The 26,650-nt window shown below is 45.3% G+C and overlaps 2 protein-coding genes across 2 annotated transcripts in view; one reads left to right on the top strand and one right to left on the bottom strand.

The window, feature by feature from the left end:
• The window catches only part of LOC144178678 (RYamide neuropeptides-like), a 123,314-nt gene that overhangs the window by 30,864 nt on the left and 65,800 nt on the right, over positions 1-26,650 (top strand). The window lies entirely within an intron of this gene.
• LOC144178677 (uncharacterized) overlaps positions 1-26,650 on the bottom strand; it is a 183,634-nt gene that overhangs the window by 112,278 nt on the left and 44,706 nt on the right. The gene's annotated exons all lie outside the window — the stretch shown is intronic.

Below are 26,650 nucleotides of genomic sequence, written 5' to 3'. Positions count from 1 at the left end.
TGCGCATACTCTAATCGGTCTCCTGTCCGTAGAGCTCAATATTCTTACTACTACTTCATTGGACGCCTTGACATTAAGTTCCTTTAAAACTTACTCAACTGAACTGTTTGATACAGTATGTTAGACATGAATCGTTTTTTTTTTTGTTCGATAGCTGCAATTTAAGTTATCTGCGGTTTCTGTTTAATCAACTGACAGTTACAAATCTTTGAAACTGTTTTCTGTGATTTCTTCGTCTTATCATCTACCCTATACCCCTGCCATTGTTTTTTTAGTTATTTTTCTCGAAAACTTCGTTGGCCTGCTTGTTTTTACAAGATGAGAAACTGCGAAAGCGTTGTTCGTTACTTGTTGCTAATAACTGATGCAGTGCAACTGATTGTTATTATCTTCACTGCTAAGCTGCCGTACTTTACAAGACTAGTTTTGGAAGGCGTCTTTCTTTCCTTCTTTCTTTCTTTCTTTCTTTCTTTCTTTTTACTTGTACTCACCTTTCATTGCGCGCCTGTGCTTTATTTATTTCATTTTGGCTACTTCAATTTGTGGGTGAACTGTATGTTTGTTTCTTGCAATGTTTCTTGTATTTTGTTTTTAGGTTACTATCCGTGTGCCAGCACTCAGGCCACTGGCTGTTCCTGGGCACGTTAATAAACATGATTGATTGATTGATTGGTTTATTGATTGATTGATTGATTGATTGATTGATTGATTGATTGATTGATTGATTGATTGATTGATTGATTGATTGATTGATTGATTGATTGATTGATTGATTGATTGATTGATTGATTGATTGATTCGTAAAGTGATCAGCAGTCAAACAGGAAAGCCAACATCAACAAGATTAGAAATGCGAAATGAAGTCCACTGGGCTTAGGTAAACATTCCTCTGCACAGCAAAACTTGAGACAAAAACAGAAGATACGCACATAAAAGTACAGTGCAGTCAATCAATAAAGAAGAAAGCTTTCTTGTCACGAATGATACCGGTGCCCGCTTGTTGACTGTGTAATACTCATGCCGAAGTTTCCAAACGATAAACGCAAGAGAACCATACTCTTTCATCGTCCAAATATTGCCTGCCGCTAGGTTTGACTTCGTCCTTGGCAGACAAGGCTCAGCTCGCTCGGGCAAACGAAAACACTCGGGCTGTGGAATATTCGCCAACCCACACATGTATGCTCTTGCCCGGACACAAAATGCCAAATTCGCAAAAGTTCGACTGCGCTTTTGTCGCTGAATGAAACATGGAAATCCGTTTTGCTTCGAGAAAAAAAATGCCCCGAAAAGGAGAGTTCAATCTTGCCCCAGGTCAAACGCCGGAACACGGACAACATGACATTACTCTCGTTGGGAATATCGATTTGAAGTAAGAAAGCATAATTTTGAGAACTTTCATCGCTTATTTTCCCTAAACTCACACGCTATGCTTGCACCACCGTGGGAACACGGTACAAGAACATATTCCCCGCCCATGTTTCTTTAGCTTGACCGTGTATTTGCAATTCGTCGGTTGACCTTTCACCGATCAATACGAACTCGTCACCGCTGGTCTTCTGAGCTGTATATCGAAACTAATCCGTTCAGTACAGCCAGATTAGCTAGCAACACAACTGCTTGGGGTCATTCACGCGTAGCACATGCGGTCAGTGCACAGCGGCCAGCTTTACAACACTTCGCAATTTCGGCATCTAGGTCTTCCATTCTGAGTGAAGGCTGAATCAGGGACGATTCGTGCAACACATTTTATAATGCGTTCACGCTACACTTGCATTTCTCACCCCTCTAGGCAGTTTTCCAGTTTATGTCCACATTTTTATGGCAATTTATTTACTTAATCTTTCAGACATCTTTTTTGCCCTTCGGGGTAGTGCTGTCAAGGTTGGTCTATCGCCGGCGTGCTGAACTGCAGTTCGCATCTGATCAAGCGTGAGTTGGTGGTGCAACTGAACTGAACTGCCACACGGCGGCTATTCAGTACACGCCCAACTGGTCCTTCTCTATTGAATAGATCCTCATCTATTGTACACGCGGTGGACCCGTATTGGTTTTCCGAACGAGTTCACAGGTTCAATTGATATTGTGCACCGTTTACCTTGACCTGTATCAATGCTCTGCGAGCACGCCTTGGTGCCCGCAAAACCATTCAATCGTTCATTCCCACTGGAGGAGACGGGGTTGGTTGGCTATTTATTTATTTATTTATTTATTTATTTATTTATTTATTTATTTATTTATTTATTTATTTATTTATTTATTTATTTATTTATTTATTTATTTATTTATTTATTTATTTATTTATTTATTTATTTATTTATTTATTTATTTATTTATTTATTTATTTATTTATTTATTTATTTATTTATTTATTTATTTATTTATTTATTTATTTATTTATTTATTTATTTATTTATTTATTTATTTGGGAGTGCCCACCAACAGCCCTAGGCCTTCCTTGGGTGGTGCACTGGAAGTACAGGGCGACACAGAGAAGAAACAAACAAGGCAGTAGAGATACTGGTTGCGAAGTGCAGTGAATCACGAAATATAGTGTAGCGCGCGCGCGCACGCACGCACGCACGCACACACACACACACACGCACACACACACACACACACGCACACACACACACACACGCACGCACGCACGCACACACACACACACACACACACACACACACACACACACACACACACACACACACACACACACGCACACACACAAGCACACAGAAGCACACAAGTACACAAAGTACACGAATAAGCTATGAACATTGCGGTCTGGTACATTAGCAAGCACGAAAAGAGGGATCATGAAAAAGTACAGGTAAATGCAAACAGTCATGTGCTGAAAACAACATACAAAGTACATTGAAATGTATGGACAAAACATACGCGCGCGTGAACACACGCGCACACATGCAAACAAAAACGGAAAACTCGGAATCCCTTGTATGCCATACTGAGGGAGAACGAAGAGCTTCAGATAATTGCATTTTTAAGAGAACGTTTGAAAGACTTAATATTGCCTGAAGATACGTCTAAGTATATGTTAAATGTATTATTATACACGCACTGCACACGGCATACAGGACACAGCATCTCTGTGGTCGTAACACCAAAGCGCGTGTGGGGATGGAGTGCTCGCATTGAGTGCTCGCAGCCGAACAGACAGAGCTCACTAATTTCGGGCTGTCGAATTTGGAGTGGGTACACTTTAACAAAAAAAATAATAATAAATCTTGGTTCTTGCGTCTCCATTGCAATTCTTCCAGGTTAAGCGGCTTGAGGACGTCGTTGTAAGCGTATTTTACATGCCGGGAGTAGCGGAGAGAGAAGATACGAGTAGAACTTTTTTGCACCCTCTCTAAGCGCAAAGATGACGACGCAATCTTACAGTTCTATACTGCCGATGCAAACTCCACCTTGGGGATAACAAGGACTTTATACAAAGCTAAAGGACACGATCCACTTGAGAAGTCTTTTGTTGCGCGAGAGATCGCACCCAGAGTCCGAAGAGATGTGCGTGCTAGGGGGTTAACATGGGGTGTGAACCGAAGTTTAGAATCCATTAAAACAACCAAATCGCGTGTTACTCTTGCTTTTTTTTATCGTCTGAGAGTTGGGGTGGTACAAAGAGGTTAAAGGAGAATTATTTCGAGTGTATGTTAGCGACGGCCTTCAGAGGATTCAGGTCTAGGTAGTTGGTTTTGCGCCAGGGGGAAATCACGTGTACGTCGCTCTGAAGCTGGGTGCAGTCTGCCTATGATACTACTGCACGGCAAAGTTTGCAGCACCAATAGCTCTTCCAGCCTCTCCCGCGTATTCCGGGTGTTCATAACTTGCGGTAAAGGTAAACAACTTTATGTATTTATTTATTACTGGGGTGCTTTTTTTTTTTTTGGTGTGTGTGTGGGGGGGTGGAGGGGGGTTGCGTCTCTCACTCGGCATCTATCGGCGACAATGTCACCGTGCACGTGATTCGCACGCTCATATATGGCTACCACATTACGGCCAAAGATTGATACTCGTCATTCTTGAGGATAAGTTGAGTTCCCATTCTCAAAAGAATAACATTTCTGGTATCTTTACAATACTATAAACTGAACGTGTCTGTAGTTTACAACATAATACTGGCATCGAGTTTTGTGCTATGGTAACCACGATTATCATGACCCTTATCAATGGGAGGTGTTGTTCCAACAGGCATATTATATCCGTCCCGTTTAGGTTATGGTGAATCAGCGCCCATGGCACCCGCTGAGTTGCTGAAGGTGCCACGACAACATGGGGAAATCATTGATATTTGCTGGTAGCAAGCACCCGCAGTGACGAATGCGTGACTGTGGGTAAAATTATGGGATAAACATTAGGTTTTGGGTTCTACCTCGGCAGCAGAAATAGTCCTGGGTTCTACTCTAGGATTTTCTCTCCGAGGCGTAAAAGGCTTGGAATAATCTGCAACTAAAGTATGGCACTTTTCGACGAAATCAATGAGTACCGCGAATTGGCTATCTTAAAAAGACTACTTCCGTCCCTTATCCAGCTCTCGCCTTGATATTCTTGAGTCAGGAGCCAGTGGCGCACGCAGAATGTCATATCGGGTAAGAGGGGCCTAGAATGTTCAGAAAGAGAATATTTCGAAAAAAAAATCTTTAAACGGAAAATTTTGAAAACGAATAAATAAAAAAAAATTAAACTCCTCAAGCATCTGGAGGCGGTGAGCGAGTCTACCAAGCCCTCCGCTTGTTGTCTTCATTTTTTTTTGTGCCTTTGCAGAGGCACTTAATGGCTGATTGTCGAAGTGAGAGCTGGGGTTGAAGCCGAGTAAGCGAGGCCCATCGCTTGCTACTCAACAAGGGCTATCGGAAGTCGTTATTTCATGAGCGAGAGCTAGTCGTCTCTTTTTTGCCTCCACCCTTCTTAAGCCTGAATCATAAGAATTTTTATGGAGCAGGGGCGATCCACTCTGCATGACCGCACTCACCCGTCCTGCGTACGCTAGTGTTGGGAGCCGATGAAGGCTTGCATCAATTTTTTGTGTGTTCTTTCATTACTGGCTATCACTGGTGACCAAAGCCCCCTAGTATCTATAGGAACGAGTCGAGCAAGGCAATCGCCTACGTCTCCAAGGAGCGGCTATTTGTTCCTTCCCCTGCGTGCACAATACCCTTCTGCTCATCAGTAAGTTATCACATCTGTTGAGAAGGCGTCTGAGAAACCAAGCGCTCCTGCAGTAGAATATGATCTTCTCAGTCCTGTGGTATTCCCAATAGCTCAGTTATTCTACGTGTTGACAATGGCTACCATGAAATCACGGGCCATCTCCACTAGCGTAAAACCTGGGGTGGGGCGAAGCATGCAGTGTATAAGTGTATTCTGGGCGCCTGGGCATTTTCGACAACGGAAATGAAACCGCTGGGGGGTAGAGCTATACAGCTTTGCTGTAAAAGTCTATTGTATTTAAAGCACGAAGCTCTCTAGCACGGGGAGTAAACGGGTGTCCCGGTGTTTTTTTAGTACGCGTTACGAAGCGCTACAGCGCGAGGCGTAAACGAGTGTCCCGGTGTTTTTTTAGCACGCGTAGTCTAGCGCGAGGCGTGAACGAGTTTCCCGGTTTTAGTTTTAGTACCGTGACTCCGTGAGACGATCATTAAGACGACGATGACGACGACAGCAGACGCCAACAGCCCTAGTCCCTGAGGGGCTTCGCCCCTAATAACGACTAGAATGAGGTCAGCGTTTTTTGTGTGTGTGTTGTGAGTTGATGGTCACAAAAACGACGGCTCATCTCCAACACCCCTGCCACGGTTGAATTCTTGCACTCAGCCATTGACTCTGGAGTATAAAGGGGTGTTCTTAAGTAAAATCTTGAAGCAAACCATGGTGGTTGATTTCAGATGATGACGCCTCCTTTAGATGAAAATCTTCGCTGGAAAGTGAATTTGCAAGTTATCGATTTTCAAGAGAAACTGAAGAAACTGGTTTTAATAAAACTAAAACGCAAGAACGGAGGATTTTAAGAATGTGGTCACGGTAAGGGTCCATAAAGGCAGCTGGCATGTAAATGATATAGAATATATGGTCAGAGTTTTTTAGCTACCCTTTTTTGTTAGCTTCAGAACATTTCCTTCCTGCCTCACACATCCTCACCCGCGTGAGCTAAAGCAGCAGACATAAACAAAGCAAAAATGCGAACACAAGCCATTACCAGCGGCAAACCTAGAAGGGAAGGCAAATTAGATAAAGATATAACGTCGGGAGACTCCGCTTCCCAACTTTGTGTAACGCAATGTTTATGGTTGCCGTCGTGCTGCCATTACCCTATAATCCATGCATATGTATTAGCGTATACTCTCAAACTTGTATTTACAAGGGCTGCCCCACACACGCCCGACCAACAACTCAGGACGAAATTCCCGGTAATGTTATTTGCTGAAGATTAGCGCCCACCTCATCAGTTTTATAATCTGTGTCAGGTCAGTACTTCGGCGCTCTTAAGAAAACACCGCGCGCTGGGTGCAGAAAATTATCGTTCCGCAAGACGCAGGCTCGTACAATCCCTCGCGTGTACATCCGTGTTTCCGTGGGCACGATGCCGAATCTGCGCATTCTCCCCCGAATGATTGTTCTTCTAGCTCTGCCGCCCAAATGGACAAATCTCAGATTTACTTTTGTTGTGGTTTCAGCCGAGACATTTGCACGACCCGGACGAATCGATTCTGTTGACGCTTCGCACCTGAGGCAGCAGGACCTCCGTAATCATGTTAGAAGCATACGCGACCGGCCGTATCGATCATGGCAGAAACCTCGGGTGTCATTGAGTGATACAGGGAAAGGTCACTCTCGCAACGGACGTTTCATTGTGGCCAAAACTACAGCTCTTCGTGAATGCAAAGACTGCGTACGTCAATTTATGGATACGGAGATTTCAGGCAGCCCTTCATGCAAGGCATGTACATTGTTATTGTTTAAAAACTGACCATCAATTTCGCACATCCCGTTCCGCAGTTGTTGAGTGAGTGGTCTTCGAAGTTTTATAAGGAGATTTTAGGCAGCCCTTCATGCAAGACATGGGCTCGAGTGTTGTTTAAAAACTGACCACCTATTTCGCACATTGCGTTCCACAGTTATTGAGTGAGTGGTCTTCGAAGTTTTCTTACACAGCACTAAAATTGATAGCTTGATTTTTGCTCTAGATCAAAGCTGAGAGTTAATCCTATAAAGATGAAAAAATATAAAAGCAATCAGGTGTAACGCTGAAGGCCGGAACTGTTGCAAACTAATTCCACAAGTCTAAAATGTTTCCACACAGTTCTCTCGCTATGTTAGTATTCAAGGCAAAAGTTTGCTCTATGAAAAATACCGAATTTATAAAATAATTCTTCCGAGCTTCGAGAGCATGCACCTAATGCAAAAAAAAAATGCTTAAATGAGCCAATGTCACGACATAAAAAAAATGTCTCGAAATACCTGACACGAAAACTGTAGTGAGCTTTTATATCCACTCTTGGATTTAAGAAAAAGTGGCAATATATTTACGCATTCGTATTTTGGCCTCAATCCTGCTTGACAGATATTTTAGACTTTTATGACGCCAGACGGGTCAGTCCTGGGCTTTAAACAATGTGAACCAAGTGAAATAAAAAGAAACAGTGACGCAAAGTAACAACATTATTACAATACGATTTAGGGACGATTAAAAACCAAAAGAACAGTCGTCACTCATTCCTTGTGACAATTTCAGCCCTGTTTAAAATGGTTGAGACTCGACAGCCAACTTGCACGTAGCGAAATCTCTATGAATGGACGGTTGCGAGCTCAACATCGATTTATGACCTGTAGCGTACGAGGTTGAAGCACTACCCTCCGCGTCGGCGCTGTGGTTAATGTGTTGCACTGTTGAGCGAGAGGTGACGGGTTCGATTCCCGGCCGTGGCACTTCTTTTTCTTATGGACGCAAAAAACGGAGAGGTTCATGGGTCGACATTTTGGCACATTTCAAAAACCACCAGTATGTCTAAACATATTCGTAGCTTTCCTTTAAAAGAACAAGTTTAAAGTTCATCCGCCTGTTCCGGCCGATTCATGCACGATCAATTAACTGCACGCCGTTGTTTTGCCTTTAGAGTGACCGGCAACTGCACATAATACCCCTGTCACACGGGCACTTTCAATCCGGATTGAAGCGAAGCGCGATTGACTTTTCGAGCGCGCTCGACGTACCGCGCTACTACACGGCACGTTTCAATCCCGATAGAGAAGTTGCACCGGTTGCACTTACTTACGCCAGATGGCGCAAAAAATGTATTTCGTGGCCTGCGTTTGGTAACTTTGAGCGGTCGTAGGTATACGTAACTATATAAATGTTACCGCACGCTTATTCGGGTCAAGTTATTTGTTACAATTTCTGGCGTTAGTTGAACTTATCAATTTCTGTCAGCGGGGACGAGAGTATCACCGTTTTCGCCCCATCGCGCTTGGAAACCATGTTGGAAACCTCGATCGCGCTTGAGAAACTAGGGTTGAGTTCGAGCGGGATCAGGCTCGATCGCGATTGAAACTGCCGTGTAGCAGCGCCCGATCCGGATTGAGCTCGATCCGGATCGGGCGCATGCTACACGGCAGTTTCAATCGCGATCGAGCTCGATCCCGCTCGAACTTAATCCTGGTTTCTCAAGCGCGATCGAACGAAAGCGGCGATACTCTCGTCCCCGCTCATCAATGGAACAGAAGGGGACAACTTCAACTAACGCCGCAAATTTTGTCAAATAGCTTGACTGAAATAAGCGTTCAGTAACATTTACATAGTTACGCATACCTACGATCGCGCGAAGTTACCAGACGCCGGCCGCAAGTACATTGTTAACGCCGTCTGGCGTACACGAGCGCAACCGGTGCAACTTCTCGATCGCGATTGAAACGGGCAGTGTAGCAGCGGCAGTGCGTCGAGCGTGCTCGAAAACTCGATCGCGATTCACTTCAATCACGATTGAAAGTGCCCGTGTGACAGGGGTATAAATTTCTAGATATCGTTCACAATAAGGTATCTCTGCCCGAAGTTATGTGCAGTCTTGAAAAGCTATTCATTGTCTAAAAGCACTGCCGATGGTTGACCAGAGCAAGTTGAACTGGTCATCATCACGAGTGTCCGCATATACATGCCGTGCTCGCCGTGTGGAGTATTCGCCAAGATAGTGAACAAATCTGCCACAGCCCCCTCCTCTTCATACGCTTACATTTACATACGCTTACAATAGTACTGGCAGAATGCAAAGATTTAGAAAGATGGTGCAGATTGACTCGAAATAAATAATGTAAACAAAATTTTTACCCATGGTTCTCACGTGAAAACGATAGTAAATATTCTGCCATCCTAGCGATGCGTATTTTATTTTAAGGTACACAAAGTCATTTACGTTATCCGCCACTATCTGACAGAACTGTAGTTATCTGAAATCTCTCACTATCGCAGGCGTTGGGGTCATATTCAGGATTACATTCTTGTTTCGGTGATTCATGGCTTACCATAAAGGGACGAAAGATGCTTCATTTTATTAATTCCGTTCTGTTCATTCAAAATACGTTCATTCGCGGTAGGCGCTGACTTCCTAGTGGCGGAAAAGCACTAAAAAAAACTTTGACAATTTGTTGAAAGCCTAATTGAAAATCTAACAGCGAGATATCTCTGAACAAACTTTTTATTGCTTCATTAGATTTTGTTAGCGGTAGATTTATCATTATTATGATAATGTTTTTATTTCAGTGTTTCTGGTTGACAACACTTCATTAGAGTCCCTTGATGTTCTTTGCAGCCTATCAGAATTAATATTGATAACTTAATTAAATTCAGTGATCGACCCTACTGAAGAAGAAGAAGAAAAAGAAGACTTTATTTTTCAGCAGACATTGTTACAATTCCTGCTGAAGGAGCAGGAGCTAAAGGCATTGAGTGCCTGACGAGGGCTCCTGACCCTCTGGAGTTCACAACAGAGGAGTTCACAGCAGAGGACATGTTCAAATCAAATATGCGTGCTTAGCAATAAGATCCAGCAATAGAGAGAGAAAAAAATAAGTAAATTAGGAAAAATACAAAAAATCGTACATTTCCAATAATGAGAATCACAAGATATACAATATACATAAAACTTTTTTCTTCAATAACTGTTGCCAGCAGATACAATACAACACGAAATGTTTCCTTACTGATTGTTCCTCATGTCTATGAAAAAATCACGTCTTCACACAGTACAGTTTAAATTGTTTAGAGGGAGACACGCCTAGTGATTGTCGTATCTCACTTTCTTTTCTATAAACATCACCTTAGTTTCAGTCTTAAATACGGTTGCACTGGTGCTAAATTTTAAATTATCCGCTAGGATGTTCAAGCCATGTGGTACTTGATAAGTGGCCGATTGTTTGCCGTAATTAGTCCTAGTTTTAGGTGTACGTCTTATTGGACGCCGTACACAGTAATGACGGTTTTCTGCGTCACCATCTACATATAACTTGTTTTTGTGTACCATCTGTCTGTGTGAGTGATTTCGCGACACTGGACAATTAATATGGCCAGTTTATAGCCAGATTGTATTAGACTATTAATAATCCTGTCGAAAGCTTTTTATACTGTTGATCGTTCGACTATTAGTCAATAATTTGATAGTATCGACCGCACAATAAATTGCTTTGCATCGCTAGCCCATGGCTGTTTTGCAGCACGTTAGCTTTACATAGATGCGAACTAGTTGGTCAAGGATAATGTTCTCTTTGACACCCGCAGCGGTCTTTTTGCTCGCTCCAGGTTATGGGTGCAGTCATGTCGTGCACCCTGGGAGCAGTCCCAAAGTGGGCTCCGCTAATCCACTATGGCAGTGGTTTTCCAATGGGGGTCCGCGGACCCCAGGGGGTCTGAGAGGGCATTTCAGGTGTCCGCGAAGCCCTTTTCAAAACCCTTCCCATCTAGCGCCCCGCCATTTTTCCTCCTTTTTTCCAAACCTGGCTGACAAAACGGTGGCTTCGCTGCATGACCTGTTTAAATTTTTGTTTTGAAGCAGAAGTTTATACGTCGGCTTTTTTGCACAGCACGCCGGGTATGCGGAAATGCCAGACACACAAACGGCAGCATGCAGGTGTTTCAGTGACTTTAAGCTGCAAGAGCAAATTGTTAGAGAATACCACACATGGACATAAAATTCAAACACAAAAGGCGGACATCGATAAGTATATTGGAGACGTTAGCAGCATGTGCTAATTGTTCGACATTATGAAACGGATAAACATAGTTCATCGTGGGATCCCCCATCACTTTTTCAAGCCCGAAAGGGCTCCCAAACACACTCATTCTTGAGAACCACTGCACTATAGCATGAAAACTGGTGTAGATGCAAGGACTGCAATACTTCGTAGGCGATTTCTTTGTGTTAAAACAAAACCTTGGACCCAGTGTCGTTCATAACGGGGAAAACTTACGTTACCCTCGGCCAAGTGTTCCCAGCTAAGGTTGGGGTACCGCTGCCCTCCCTGTAGAACAGAACTTGCACAGTGCAAGCACTCGAGAGCCATCGGATGCCTTTCAGGAACCGCGCAAACATCTTGTAACGAGCCAAAAAAAATACAGCTGAATTTACTCCCACTATCGTACCTCTGGCGTCTGCTCGACACCAACCTCCAACACTACTCTTCCCCCCCCCCCCTTCCCCAATTACTGTGAATGGCGGGGCATAAATTACAAGGAGCGTTAACGTAAACAATCAAAGTCATTTAGCCGGGTTCGGCAGAACCGACACGCCGTCGGGTGTTTGTTTATTTTGCCGCGCAGCGGGCAAACATCTCCGTGCCCTACGACTTTTCGTGCTTCTTAAGGGTTAGAAAAGCAGCTTCGCATTAGCGCCGATCGGCCGCTTTACTTTTGGCCATTTTTCTTTTCGTAACGAGTATCAGCTTATGGGTACCTCGAGCACCCCATTCAAACCCTCAGGCAACGATCGTTACTGCCGGCAACGACGCCCGCCGGCTGAGTAGAGTCACAGGCGAAAGAAGACAAGACTCCGTCGATGCCACGTTGACTGTAATTTCGCCTTGAGGCTATAATTCGTCCTGAAATTCAATAAAAAAAGGAATACTTAATTCCCAACCCCTTTTCTCAAGCTCCTCATATGTATGTACGTACATATATATATATATATATATATATAGCGAATCAGAATAGGAAATGAGGGGCTCGTTGATGAAAATAAGACAGAAATAAGGGTTGGCAGTCAAGAAAACTTCGGAAAGCAAAGGGGGCGATGTGGTAGGTCACTGAAACAGATAAAGAATTTGGAAAGAAAGAAAGAAAGAAAGAAAGAAAGAAATAAAGAAAGTGGAGAAAAAATGCCCACCAGGTGGGATCCGAACCCACGACCTCCAGAATACCGAGCTGTGCGATATATATATATATATATATATATATATATATATATATATATATATATATATATATATATATATATATATATATATATATATATATATATATATATATATATATATATATATATGGGGCCTCATGGTAATGCGGTGGACAGACTCGGGGCGTTCGAATACGGCGCGCTTCGCATCTCGGCCCACTGCTTCTTGGTCCGTGCAGCGTCAATATTGACGCAGCGGCGGTTTCCAGTCGGCGGTAACCGTCCCCGACGCCTCACCGTTGCAGGTACGCTAACCCGAGCGGCCGCGACAGCGTTTCCAGCTTATCTGGCCTCGGAAAGCGCAGCAGCAGAAGTGCAAGTTGTCCGTGCACGCGCCCTCAACCAGCAGCAACCTCGTTTGCGCGCATACGCTGACCCTACGGGTGCGTACTCGCATAATTAGAAAGTTCGTTACGACGAGTGTGGAGGAAGGGGCCCCTGAAAGGCAGAGCAGCAGAAGGACATGCTGAGGGGGAAATTCGTGGGGGTGAATAAAAATGCGGACGGACAGCGCGCAGCCTGCGCTCAGCACGGAGGCTTCGCGAACGCCGTATGCGAGAAGGTGGCGTTCAACCTCCGGTCTCGGGAATCTTGTTTTACTGACTGGGGAAGCGCATTTCAAATGCAGCAACAAAATGTTTGGGTGATTTCGTGGCGAAACAAACATGCGTACAAACAGTCAAGATGGCGATTTCTGAGGCCGCCTCTGACATGACACATCCTGGCACATCCCGGTAAGGCAGGTGGGCACCAAAGGGGAAAAAATTTCAGGTAGACACTTGACTGCTTACTTGTGTGAGTGCGAAACTATTACATTTAATTTCAAGTTATGCGGTCATCTGTGTCTAGTGGTAGGTCTGTCTTCTGTTCCGACAATGTGTTTGTCATTAGAGGGATAAATACTTTCCTGGCGTGTAATCTTTGCGTCGTAGCGGTTGCGGTGGTGTAGTGTGGGGGTGGCGTTCGCCCTCAGTGCGGTATTAAGTGCAGAGCACTTTAGGGGCTCGCCTTGTGGTCGTAGCTCGCTGTAACGCTCGATGTCAAGCGACTGCCGGAATCAGGTGGCGCAGCGAGATAACGGGCCCAAGTAGAGCCCGGCGTACCGTCGCATAGGGCGTCCTTAGAGGCTTCGAAAACCTCGCCAGTGATTCGCCATTATGGCGAATCACGCTCTGCATTTCCGACAGCTTTCATGTTGAGTTAAATTACTTTATTTTTTGTCTTTTCATGCGTATTATTATGAGACGTACTTCCGTGGGCGACCACGCTTCACGGCAACCGCTGAAGTAGGCTTTTCATAGTCCATCACAGTGAAGACAGCACAGGCATACAGAAACGTGCCTAATGGTGTGATTGCGTCCTATCATTACTGTCGTAAGTATCCTTTTCCGACTGTGCTTTTTTTTTTGTTTGTTACTATGACTGAGAGGCTGGGCAAATCACCCTGGTTAGTAACACATATGCGCTGTTAGGGTACATGTGTTTTGCTACTTTTGCAATTGGGTCGGTGATTTCCCAGATGCGTCCACAATTACAAATAAGCCAAACCTTGGCTGCCAAAGCTCTGTTCAATATATATATATATAACCAGGTATCATGAGAAGCAAACTTCGTACAGCCGTGAGAATTCTTTTTTTTTTTCAGAACAAAAAAGCATGTGGAGCGTGAGAGGAGGAAGCTGAAGAGCGATCTAGAAGGGCCAAACGTGGTCCAAACTGTATAAATGCATTACACCCATGGGCCAAGTCCCGGCTCCTTCAGCATTCAGAAGATGCCATAATCCTGAATTTTGTTTAATTTTTTGTGGCCCGTAATATGTTTATGATTGCGCTGCCGCTGAGCTATGGGTTAAAGACATAAAAATTTTCTTTACAGAGCATGGTCAGAATTCAGCGAGGCCATTTTTATTTTAGTCTCCAAAGTATAAATGTAAGAAACTCAAATCGAAATTCTTGGGGCATGCCAAGCTTGGATGCAACAAGCATGACAGGCTGACAATGGCACAAATCAAATGGCCATAAGCAGCTGCCTCGTGTCATCCGTCTTATGCCTGCATGCTTTTCTCTTTATTCGCTTTTCGTATCAAGCTTTTTGCGCGCGTGCGGGCATGTGTGCGCGCGTTCGTGTGGGAATTGGTTGACGTTTGTAGGGCTACCGCTCCTTCAGGTGATCGGACAAATTCACCGAAAAAAAAAGAAAACTCAAGAAACAAACGCTCGTCAACTTTTTCCTGGCACCGAATATAAGCTCACCACGGTTTTTCTTGCACTGGAAAAAAACCTCACCTTAAAAAAAATACCCACTTACGTTTTAATCAGTAAGGAGCCAATTGATAGGCGAACGCAAGGATGCAGTGTAAGAGGCGGGGTTATCAACCCGTTTCTTACGAGAAACGGTCGCATGTCATCGCGCGCTTTACCGGGGTTGTGAACTACACACGAAATCAAATGTGTTCCTCGAGGAGGACATTGAGGTCAAAGCCCGCTCCACATTAGCGCATAAGACGAAATGAAGAAGCGCGATCCTACTCCTCACCTAAGACGTGAACACAGGTGCACACGAAGACGCTTCCTTCCTCCCTCGGTCACCACCCCTCCCCCCGAATTAGCCCTTGCGGCAATAAAAGTTTCTCTCTCTCTCTCTCTCTCTCTCTCTCTCTCTCTCTCTCTCTCTCTCTCTCTCTCTCTCTCTCTCTCTCTCTCTCTTCTCTCTCTCTCTTCTCTCTCTCTCTCTCTCTCTCTCTCTCTCTCTCTCTCTCTCTCTCTCTCTCTCTCTCTCCAAAAGTGTGCACAAACGCTGCGCCACGAATTCCCCAACGTTTTCTTTTTTCTTTTTGCAAACAGTATTATGACCGGAACATGCTGAGGCGCCGCTTTTTTCCCCTATTTCCTTTTCTTAAGCGGGTGCGGGCGAGAAAAGGGGGAGAATGGTGCGCTTCGAGGGTATTACGAGTGTAAGACATTTCAACTCTATAATAGTCTGCTTGTCGGATCTATATATCTTCGCCCAAGTTCAGAGGAACTCAAATGCGCAAGCTATATGACCATGCCCCAAGGCCCTATTAGTGAAATTTTCCTCTACGAGATATACCCTTACCGCCATGTTAGAGAGAAGCGGCAGTGAACTTTCGTACGGGGCCTCGCAAAGGTATGCGAGCCTTGTGCTGCTGAGTCCAAGGACGCAGGTTCGGTTCCCGGCCGCGGCGGCGCGAAAGCGGAAACGCCTGTGTTCTGAGATTTCGGCGCACGTTAAAGATTCCAGGTGGTCAAAATTAACCGGAGCCCTCCACTACGGCGCGACTCGTAGCCCAGTAGTAGCTTCGGCCCATTAAATCCCACAATCAATCAACCGATGAGTTTGCGTCCCAGAATCACAGTCTTAAGAGCGCACAGAGCCTGTACTAAGCCACCTAAAAAAAGGCCATAGAAGTTTCCGTGAGCCATCACATTTTCTAAAGTGAATAAAAATCCTCAATCTTGTTTTTCGCCGCAGTGTTTTACGTTCAAATCCTGATAAGGACGAATAATGCAATGTTTTTGTTTATATTTCGCCCATTTGCCTGTTCATGACATCAAAAGCGGTCATTTCAAAACATATTCGCCACGCGCCCTTGGCGGAGTGACGATCATTTGAATATATGTGCGCGCATTTCCCGGGAAAAAGCCAACGCAGCTTTTTTTAAAAAAAACCAAAGCCAATACCCCCACATCATCCGGCATATTTCGTAACTCAAAACCGCATTCGGTGCACAACACACCACAAAGAAAGAGAAAGAGAGAAATGGAGAGGGATGCAGTGTACAGTGATCATGAACAACAAACGACAATAAATAGGAGACTTCTCAAAAAAGTTGACCGCGTTTGAGACGTAATATAGGTGAAGTGCGTCGAACACATGTCTCAACACTGCTCCGGAGCTTCCCATGAAAAGAGCGCAGTCCACAACGGGGTTTGCAGAGCCCCCCATAGGCTCGCAGGCCACTCGAAAACTTTATCCTCATGGTTCACTTCTTTCTGCAAGTCAGCGATTGAACGGCAAAAACTTTTCCGGTATACAAATTGCTGTTTGAACGTCCTTACCCTGTTTCGCAACGGTATGCTGTTTTGCACTACAAAGTGCACGCGGCGAATACGCGTGCATTCTGTGCCTGTGTTTTGGTTACCTTCGATGACTCAAAACATGCGCGGTGCATGATAAGGATTATACCCTACATGTTGCTATAGATTATTCGAATCCCTGTCGATGACGTATACGACCAAGAAAATATGCTCGCACAAAATACTAAAAAAAAACTCATTAAACCAAATGAAGGAGTACGTTGTGATTTTTGAAATGCCAACTGAATGCTAGGCTTGAAAAAAGCTCTTCTTATAATTTTGTTGCTGTTTGGAACGAACCGACCAGTTTTACCTTACTTCTCTCTAGAACTACCTTCAAGAGTTTTCTCGCGTTCCCTTGTGCCAGGCTGAACATTCGTTCTTCGTAGTTGAATGGGTTTTTGCTGGCGGCTCAGATTCATAACAAAAAGGAAAGAAGGTGAAGATCTTTTACCGAGATAAGTGTTTTTCGCAGCGTTTTCCAATCCTTCCCTTATATAAGTTTCTTTCATTCCAAACACACAGAATTTAAGGGAGCTGAAGGGGGTCAGGTTGCAACCCGAATCGTTTTCTATGCCTTTCGGAAAGATCTAGCGAAACGACAAAATGAAGCGCCCACTCACCTTTCCGCCCTTTCGTTTCTCCCGAAAACGGTTAATGAAATTAAATAAAATTGAGCGCGTCTCACCTTGGAAGACAAAATAGGTGGAATAGTGTGAACCTCGGCATCGAATCTTGCACCGCAAACCAAATTAAAGTATGACACGCCATACAAACGCATAGCCCGGCACCAAGCATTCAGGTTTCGAGAGTAGTGCCTCGGCTTTGCTCTTGGCTTTCTTTTTTCGAAACGCGTCTGAGCCGCCCGTGGCCACGCGAAAGAAAACTCTGCGCGAACACCTGTCACTTTCCATAAAACATCGGTCGGGCAAGCCCACGTGCGTATTAAAGGGCGCTTATCCGAAGTGAATGTCTTTCCAGATTAAAGTGCGAGCACAATGGGGGATGCGGGACGAGATGAAAGAAAAGAGTACAAATCGCATAACTCGGTTTCGTCTGGGTGGTCTTTGTTTCGCTCTTACTTTCGTATAAGCGCCACCAAACACCTCTTCTCAGGTGAAGATTTATGAAACCGCGCTCGAGGCTTCTTGTTTCTGAGTGGTTTCAGGCCCGCGTTATACTCTTTATGAGCATGGGCAGCCGCCACGGACGGCTGAATTGCGCAAGAAGTTCAGGTAGAGCGCTTAAAAACGCTGTTTTCCGAATTAGATTTATAATCTCGTATGCAAAAAAAAATAACTAAAAAAAGTGAACTTCTTTGATGGTGATAGCATGAAAGTGGTAAACAGGATATATAGCACCCTTGCCAATCCCGGTCGAATTTCATGGTCACTTCATTCTTATTATAAAGTTTCGTTAGTTTACTATATAATTTCATTTAAAAAGTTTTGTTGGCCTCTTTTTTTAAATGACTATTCCCTACTGTACCTGGCAACGAAGTTCATGCAGTCGACCTTTGGCTTCGTAATAGTCGAAGTGTAAAGGGCGAGGTAAGGAACGGTCTTGAACGCAAAATTATCTGAACGCCAACTGTACACGACGGTATTGAGATTTTGATTTCCCTCTCGTCTAGCCATCCTAACTTCAGCGCCTATGTATATTGAGGGAACTGCACCACGTGCGGAGAGGCAGAAGCCCTAGAGGAAATGCCCCGAAGACCCATTCTCCCTGATACCAGACAGTGAGCACGGGGCAGCTTACCTGACGATCCAACAGAGCGTCACGGCAGAAACAGCCAAGGTCACCGGCCAGGTATAGCAGCCTCCCCGCCACTCTAGATACAAATTAATTTGGTTAATATGGTTCATTTTTCTTTTAGATGCAGAGCATCTCATGCTCGGGGCTGTGTCCCTCCCTCCCTTGTCGTTGTCGTTGTTGTCCGCCGTCCGCACCCCAACTGCGCATGCCTGGCCAGGCATCGCTGATCATGACTGTGGCAGGATGCCCCTAGGGATTGGTCAACCAAAGAATCCATCGCTAGATAGCTTCGCGTTTAACCACCGTCGTCATCTTCCCGTAGGAGAACCGCTGAAGAAGAAGAAAGAGAAGAAGACAAAGCTGCGAAGAGGAGGGCGTGTACATTGCTCTCAGCCGGTGCACCAATGTCAACAACCTTTACCTCACCAACGCTGACGGATACTACCGATTCTACCACAGAGACGACAACATCGACAAGAACATGATGGACGAGTTTCGACGCCTCGAGAACCACCGCCTACTCACCGTCACACAACAGTACTTGCGTGCCTGCACCGGTGTGGACCCGGACGCGGAATTCACTCTGGCGCTACTAAACACCAGATCACTCAACATAACGGCAGCACAGTGGAACCACACGGAACCCCCATGATGCTTCGCATCCTCATCAAGGTTCCCCACGGGAAGATGGTGTAATTCTTTCTGCCTCTCTTGACCATGGCTTCAGATGTCAGCTACTTAAGTTTATAAATATAAAGAATTGGGAGGAATTATAGCGCGTAACACGTGACTAACTGGTGACTAAGCGTTAACGGCAACTACACGGACCAGAATTTGCGTTGCGTCTTGATTTGTTCCTGCACATTCATTAGAGAGTCGTTGAATAAGTTTCCATTTTTCCTTAAGCTTAATGTCGCCAACAGGTACCCGTAGCTCGGAGTGCAATAGCACGACGTCGCTTGGAACGTGGTGCGTGTCACTTGAATGTTACCTCAAGTGAAGCATTAACATAGGACGTAAGGCCTAACATCCCGCTCCAACAAGTAACGTTTAGAAAAAGTACTCATTGTACACTGTACGTCAAACTTGGGGTACTGGCTGACGTCGTTAGGCCGCAAAGCGAAATTTTAGGCCTAAGCTCTGGAAGATGTCCGCCATTTTCTGTTGTTATTCTATTAAATTGATACATACTGACACGCTTAGCATGTGCCCGGGATGGTGTATTGGAAAACGTTTTATAAGCAGCAATAAATGCTGCAGCAGAGCACGTTGCCATCCGCGGGGTGTACTGGGGCATGCAGAAAACAATACTTAATCAATCAATTATGTAGTTAAAGGGCAACCACTACGAAGGGCTACAACGATAAATATCTGCCCGTACTCTGATTCCCGTGAGAATTCTCTGAAGCCTACCAAACTGTTACGTACAATATTAGGTGGTTGGAGCAGCCAGGCCATGTCTTTTTTTCCCCGTTTGGTTCATTCTGGGGCTCCATGGGGGGGAATGTTGTTTCAGGGTGGCAAGCAGTGTTTTGAAATGCTGCTTGCATGGGGGTCAGCTTGGGGTATGCCTTCGAATCAGCCCGAACAATGATATTCCTGGCGTACGTTATGAACCAGCTGGACGAGGTATTTCATATCAGGTGTTTTGCAGCTCGCCCCATGGGCGAAATAGAGAGTGCAGGGCCCAGAATCGAGCCCTGCGATACTCCATGGTCTAAATTAAAGGTACGGGGTATCCACCTAAGGGGCGGTACTTGTAGTTTTGCGACTCGAGCTGCAAGAAAATTTCGCACACATACTTGCGTTTGGCTTCTAGGAAAGTCTCGGGCATGGACTTTGGCTGATGTAGTCAAACACCTTCTGGAAATCGACGGACATATATGATGGAAAGCGATTTGTATGGGCCCGACTGTCGGTGGTACCGAGGTCGGGCAAAAAGCCGGTTTGTGCAGGATGAATAAAGGGTTATAGGTATTCAATGCAATGAACCAGCGGATTGTAATACATCTCAACTAATTCGCAGAAGACGTAAATGAGGAACTGGGGCGCAAATCCAACAATTGTGCATCAGAATCTCGGTTTTTTGGGGGGGTTTTTGGTATGAGAAAAAATGTCGTTGATCCCTTTTCATAGGAATCGGTAAAACACGAAAGTGAGATGTGCCGTCACACGATAAGTTGAATGTTTATTCTGCATTAATATGAACTCGCATATCGCTATTTATATTTCGTCGGTGTGGTACCGTCAGGCTTATCAGCATTAGAACGCTGGATTGCAGGCACCAGAGCACTGCGTAAACCCGAATGAAACCACACGCGCTCGCAAACCATGCGAACGAAACCGAACGGGTTGCCAGAGAATCGTTTGGTGAACTCATGATCCACTGCAGCGAAAGAGCATGATTTGCGGGGATCTATTGTGGGTGAGCTTGGCGAGCAACAACCTGCTGGCACGTCGCTTTCGCAAATGTGCGACCACTGCGTCCCTGCGGCAGACGGCTGCGTTGCGACGAGCTCAGCTGGCGCCAACTGTCGGCGCTCATTAGCATCGTGACGCACTACTTCGCTGCACCTCTCTTAGACGGCAGCACCATCTAAATAGAGGCGGTTATAAGAAATATATATGGTGCGTTCATACTGCCGTCTGCGCTTCAGCACGTAGCGGAGTCGGCAAAGCGCCTGGCACCTCCCGTTGTGGCAACAGAGCACCCGGCTCGAATCCTGGCGCAGCCGCGTTTTTTTGATGATGTCACTTCCGTGACAGATATTCTGTCGATGACACTTCCGTGACGGATATGACGTCAGTCAGATCTTTGTGGATCCCGGCATAAAACACTTTTGTGTTAAAATGAGCGTGAGCTTCAGACGCACCGCGGCAGTACCAGATACCCAGGTGCTGTTCATTTGTTCAAGCAATTTGGCCAGGGCTGGTTACGGCAGATTGCGCATGTGCGTACATGTAATCCTGCCATGCCCGGAAGCCAACTTGGGCCTGCCTTTCCCAATCACCAACTTAAGTTCCGGTATTAAAAAAGATTGCTCGAGTTGATTGATCAAGTTTAGAATGGGGATATTTGTGAATGGCTGGGTACGTGCTAGTTCGGCTTGGGGAAAGGAGAGGATGGTGACATTTTGTTCAACAGTTTCTGGTCCTTGGATGAGCGTAAGTGTATTTATTAACAGAAGTAATTTCTGCTTATTGCCACCAAAGCTACGGTGACGTTCCTACAGGGAGGCAGGCCAGGTCGGTAGCCGATGGAGAAGACCTCCCTGGATACTAGCTGGCACAGACAACAATGTGACACACGTGTCGATGATGTGAGGTATTTATTAAAGACGATAGTCTTTCTTGGGCTACTTAAACCCAGAAATTTTGGTCTGTCTGTCTGTCTGTCTGTCTGTCCGTCTGTCTGTCTGTGACTCTATTCAGCCAACCGGCCAAAGTAAAATGCTTACTGCGCAATAGTCTTATATACTCACTGCCAAATGTAAACGCCTAAGCCCGGTTTATATGTTCATACTTCTCAACTTTGTTGACCAAGAGCAAGACATTACGCAAATATAAGACAGCAAATTAGTACACAAGGGATATTTACAGTGTTCCTTTATTAAAAAATTCATGGATGCTTGGTTTTTCGATAGCAAACGATATTCTACATCTACTGCAGAAAACCACCGCCTCCTGGCGGCATATGAAAAATCACGCGGCAACAGCAACGAAAGGTTCCACTAGCTAGGTTCCACGTTCTGCTTGGAACGCACGTGGAGCCCGGTCACGCGGCTCTATAAACCTTCTAGTCGGCCGCCTCCATTCACGCGCGTCTCCGCAGTACTGCAGCGCTGGAATCGAGGAACCCGGCCTGTAGCAGTGGAACGCGGTAAATTCAAATCGCCTTGCGCGAACCTTTAGTATGTTTACCTTGGAATGAGCGCGACGGTACAGGAACAGCATGAGAGGTGAGCGGGAAAGCAAAGGGGGGCATTTCCTTGGCAAATGTCTACAAAGACTATCGTTTTTTGACGACATTTGCAACGAAAGGAGCAGATACGCGGCCAATTTTTTTTCTAAATTTACGTTCTCATTGAGATTCAGTAGACTTTAGCGCGTTACCAGCGAAGAAATGACCAACAATTTGGGTGTGTGGGGCAGAAAGGAGAAAGAAGGAGTCCTGTTTCAGCAACACATCACAATCTTCATTAAAGGAACAGCCTTTTTACCTCACTGCTTGTTTTGCGTTTACTACGCGGAAGAATAGTTTTCCTTGTGTTTTGCTCGAATGACACTTTTTTTTTGCTTGTAGAGGCAGAAAGTTTGTGCCCTAATAACCGTTCGGTCCTCTCCGTCAACTTTACTGGAGTCATCATTTTTGCGCCTGCCGACGGGCGCATGATGTCACAACTGCAACTAAAAAAATCCTTTTGATATTACCAGTGCCGTTCAAAGCCTCGTCACTCTCTCTATTCTCTCTTTAAAGAATGTACTTTCGCAGTATCAGGACTGCTGTGGGTACGTGTTTTTAGCGGACAAGTACAAAGACAGGGAAGTATGTTAGGAGGGAGGTACAGAAACGCCCGCAATAGAAAAAAATGCACATGAAAGGTGGGATGCAGCCAAAATAATTAATAACACAGAAAGTTTTAAACCTGCGCTATAGTTCAAAGTAATTTACCGCCTTTGTTAGCCAGGACAGAGCAAAATTAACAGGAGCTCTTCCAATCGCCGAGTGTTATCTGTACAGTAAATAAGCTTCATGGAAGAAGCCTTTCGGCGGTACTTCTGCAAATATACAATAAGCCGACAGGTGATGCCGCACCCAAGGCGTACGCGGGATTAATTTACCTCTGAGCCATTTAATCCCATCACTCAGCTGCCCGAACGTCATACTCTCCCACGCGGCGACTACACGCCCTTAGAGACAGCACGCTTCTAACAAAGCTCACACTTCAAGCGAGGAAGCAAAAACAAGCTTAAGTTCCAGTTCCAACATTCCCAACTATTTCTACTGCACATCATTGTTTCTGTTTGAATGAGCACGAATTAGGAGCACAAACACGCCAAAAATTGTGCAGAGAAATAAATTACTGGTATTTTATCAAACGAATCAAAACAGGGTGTCCTTCTACATAAAAAGCGAGAGAAGTGCGCCACATTATTAGCAACTAAGAACCAAAGGCTACATAAGCAGCAGCTTCCACTTTCCGCTGCTTTACACGTGCGTATTTGTAGCGTTCAAACTGCATGAAAGTAAGGACATGTTGCTTTCCCAATCTCCCATAAAGTCTCCCAACCCCACGTTGTGTCTTAGGCCCGATTTCGTACATTTCATGGCGTAATTTACGAGCTCATGCTATCACTACAGCGATAGCGCATTTCTTGTTCTCTCGGTTACAAACGAAGGACACTTGGGGTACTCTATGAGCGGCAGTGTATTTTTAAACGCATGAGTACGTTGTAATTCGTTTGATCAGAGTAGAGAAGTTTTTGCTGTGTTTTTTTTTTTATTTAAAAGCACTAGCCGCAGAAGATGAGATGTCCATTGCTCGCGATGTCTCTGTCCCAGATAAGGGCCTCTGTCCTTTCTTTACCTTTCTTTATAGCAGCAGTCAGAAATTAAAAGGCTTTTGCAACACTTCCGATAAACGCTTTCATTCTTTCCTTCGCGTCTGGAAGCGTTGTGAAAGGTATCGCCAGCACGGAGCGGCACTGGGTGATTTCCTCGTCGCAGCAGAACTACCCGCCTCCCGTTCCTGCTTTGCTTTTGTGGCTTTTTTTTTTTTCTAAAGTGGCCATCGAAAGCTTTTATTGCTGCAACTGAAAGAAGCCCCCAATAGCTCCTTCATTGTTGTAATGACGTTATTTGAGCTATTGAAGAACGCCAGCACAGTGAAAGAAAAAAAAAACTTGAGCAAGTTTCTACGTTGGGCATAGAGACGTAATTTCTGGCTGAGGTACTTTGTGACCCCACTTTTCTAAGTACTGATTGTATTTGTTGACTACGTTCTCAAATAACCTAGGAATTTGAAAAAACGTTGGTAAAAGTGTAGCAGGGTCCCTTTAAGAACGCTTCTTGCTCCAGTTAGCGTCCTTCGTGTTTTGTTTTGTTTTTTTCCTCTATGACGTGGCGTTTTTTTTTAATTGATGGCGCCGCTAAAGAGGGCCGCCTAATTATTCACCGGCAAGGAACGAGGACAATTTGGCTGAACACCGTTCCTCGGTATTCACCTGGATACTGGCGCGGCGTGCGGTGCTGCGAGTACCCCTGGCTGTTCAGATCGTCCGGTGAAACGTGATATAGCCTCGTTAAGGCCACGCTGCCACGACGTCCTGTTTCCGCGCCACTAAGACAAATGGTTCAATTCCGTTGGCCAAAGGAAGCCATATTTAGGAAGACAAACGCCATTAGCTACGCCTGCGGATACGTCGCATTTACAGATTTACGATGTACACCCGGCGCAGCGATAACGTTGCGGGGAATATAGAGTTACTTTACGGCCCGGCGCGCGTTCTAAGGCTGACCGGAGACAACGATTATGGGAAAGAGGAACTGCAGAAAAAAGAAGGTTCGGTTCTTCTTGCGTCAGTGATCACTTACGCAGTAGCGTACGTTGTTTCCTCTACATTTGTCTTGTTCGCTGACACGCCTTGTATCCTGTACCCTCGCACTGCTTCTTGCGATCCGACGTTTGTTCACATTCAACAATATGCAGCGATTCATGTTAAACATGACAACGCCTGTAATACCAGCATCTGACATTAAAATAGGTATTTGGATGCCCACTTGACATCGTTTGTTTTGGTTATCCTGCGACCAGACTACAAAAAATTAAGATCGCATGGTGTCGACCGCGGATATGCAATTTTAGTTGGGGAACAGCAGCTGGGATACGAAACACGCTAATGATTAGTGCCCCGAATTAGCTCAAACCCCAACAGCTAACATACGGTGAACTTTGTCGAAGAACGCCGGCAGAAAAATGCTTCAGAACCTGCATTCAGAAATGAAGTAAGGAGCCAGGTTGCCTCGGGGGTCGGAGGGGGAGGGAGGAAGTCGCAAGCCACGTGTCGGTAGGGTTCCTGGATGTGCACCCGCCGGCTGCTCAAAGTTCTAATGGGTTGCCGAAGGTGGCGCGCCTGCTGTAGCCGTACTTGGATTAGCACTACAGGCTGCTGCAGTTCTATGGTTTCCTTTTCTTTTAAATGCAGAGCATTTCAGTAACTCACGATGTCACCCGCGTTGACGTCCGTAGTCGTAGTTCGCACCCCTCCCCCTACACTATATAAAAAAAATACTATCCGGCGCCTGGTTTCGATCCCTCGACCCTGCGGGCGGAACGCAATGTGCATGGTGCTCTACCCACTGCGCCACAAAGCCGACACAGATTGGGAGGCTACGAACGCGCCTTATATCCTTGACTCATTCAAACTACGTCAAGAAGCTGCTGATACAACGCATTCACTACCACCAACTCCACAAACACTAAACGTTAACTCAATACACCCACCCCCTATGTGACGCATTTACTCGAGTCCCCCTCGCGGGGATATGGGCCCAATTACGATGGCAGTGCAGCGCCGGCACGTGCGGGGAGAAAAGAACAAAGAGAACAGAACTCCCGCTGGCGCAGTTTCAGGCAGGGGGCGCGCGAGCACTGCGAAGGCGGGAAATTTGAATTGCATGGGGTGGTAGCAGTAAGCGGATAACGGCGGTACAGGCCACTATGGCGAATCACTGCTCTGCATTTCCGACAGCTTTCACATTAAGTGGAACGGCTTCTAATTTTGTTTTTTTTGGCATAGCCAGCTTTGCACCATGCGCTGCATACAATTTTGGAAAAGTGAACTTCGCAAAGTACAATAACTTTGCTCCGGCGTATCTGGAACCAACATAACCCTGTTCGAGCGACCGTGCGAGGTGCGTCCTTAAAGGGGCCAAAATACAAGTGGTTTTATTCAAAATATTTTTGTTTTAAAGGGCAACCAGCGCTTGTCCGGCAGCAAATGATGCCGTCTTCGCTGATAACCTTATAACTTTAGGTTAAAATTTTTATTCTCCCGCTAAATCGTGTATTTCCGTGACATCTGCCATGAAGTCATAAGTGCACGTATTCAAACAAACTTGACTGCGTCATTCGACTTTGCAGCCTTGCTTGCCGTCAGTCTTCCCAGACGGCGCTACCATACTCAGCCACGGACCATTATCCGCCGTTGCCTTGTTTTTGACCGTATTTGCACCGGGCTTGGTTTTTTTTTTTGTTGTTGTTGTTGTTGTTACTGTAGAAAGTAATCGATTCGTGAAAAGCGGGGTATTCTCGACAAACAGGGTTACGTAAGACAACGTCGCTT

This window comes from Haemaphysalis longicornis, unplaced genomic scaffold, assembly GCF_048455015.1.
Source record: "Haemaphysalis longicornis isolate Haplotype H1 unplaced genomic scaffold, Haemaphysalis longicornis Haplotype H1 scaffold_4, whole genome shotgun sequence".
Taxonomy (NCBI): domain Eukaryota; kingdom Metazoa; phylum Arthropoda; class Arachnida; order Ixodida; family Ixodidae; genus Haemaphysalis; species Haemaphysalis longicornis.
The sequence above is the reverse complement of the archived record's forward strand: the minus strand, read 5'-3'. Positions and strand labels throughout refer to the sequence as shown.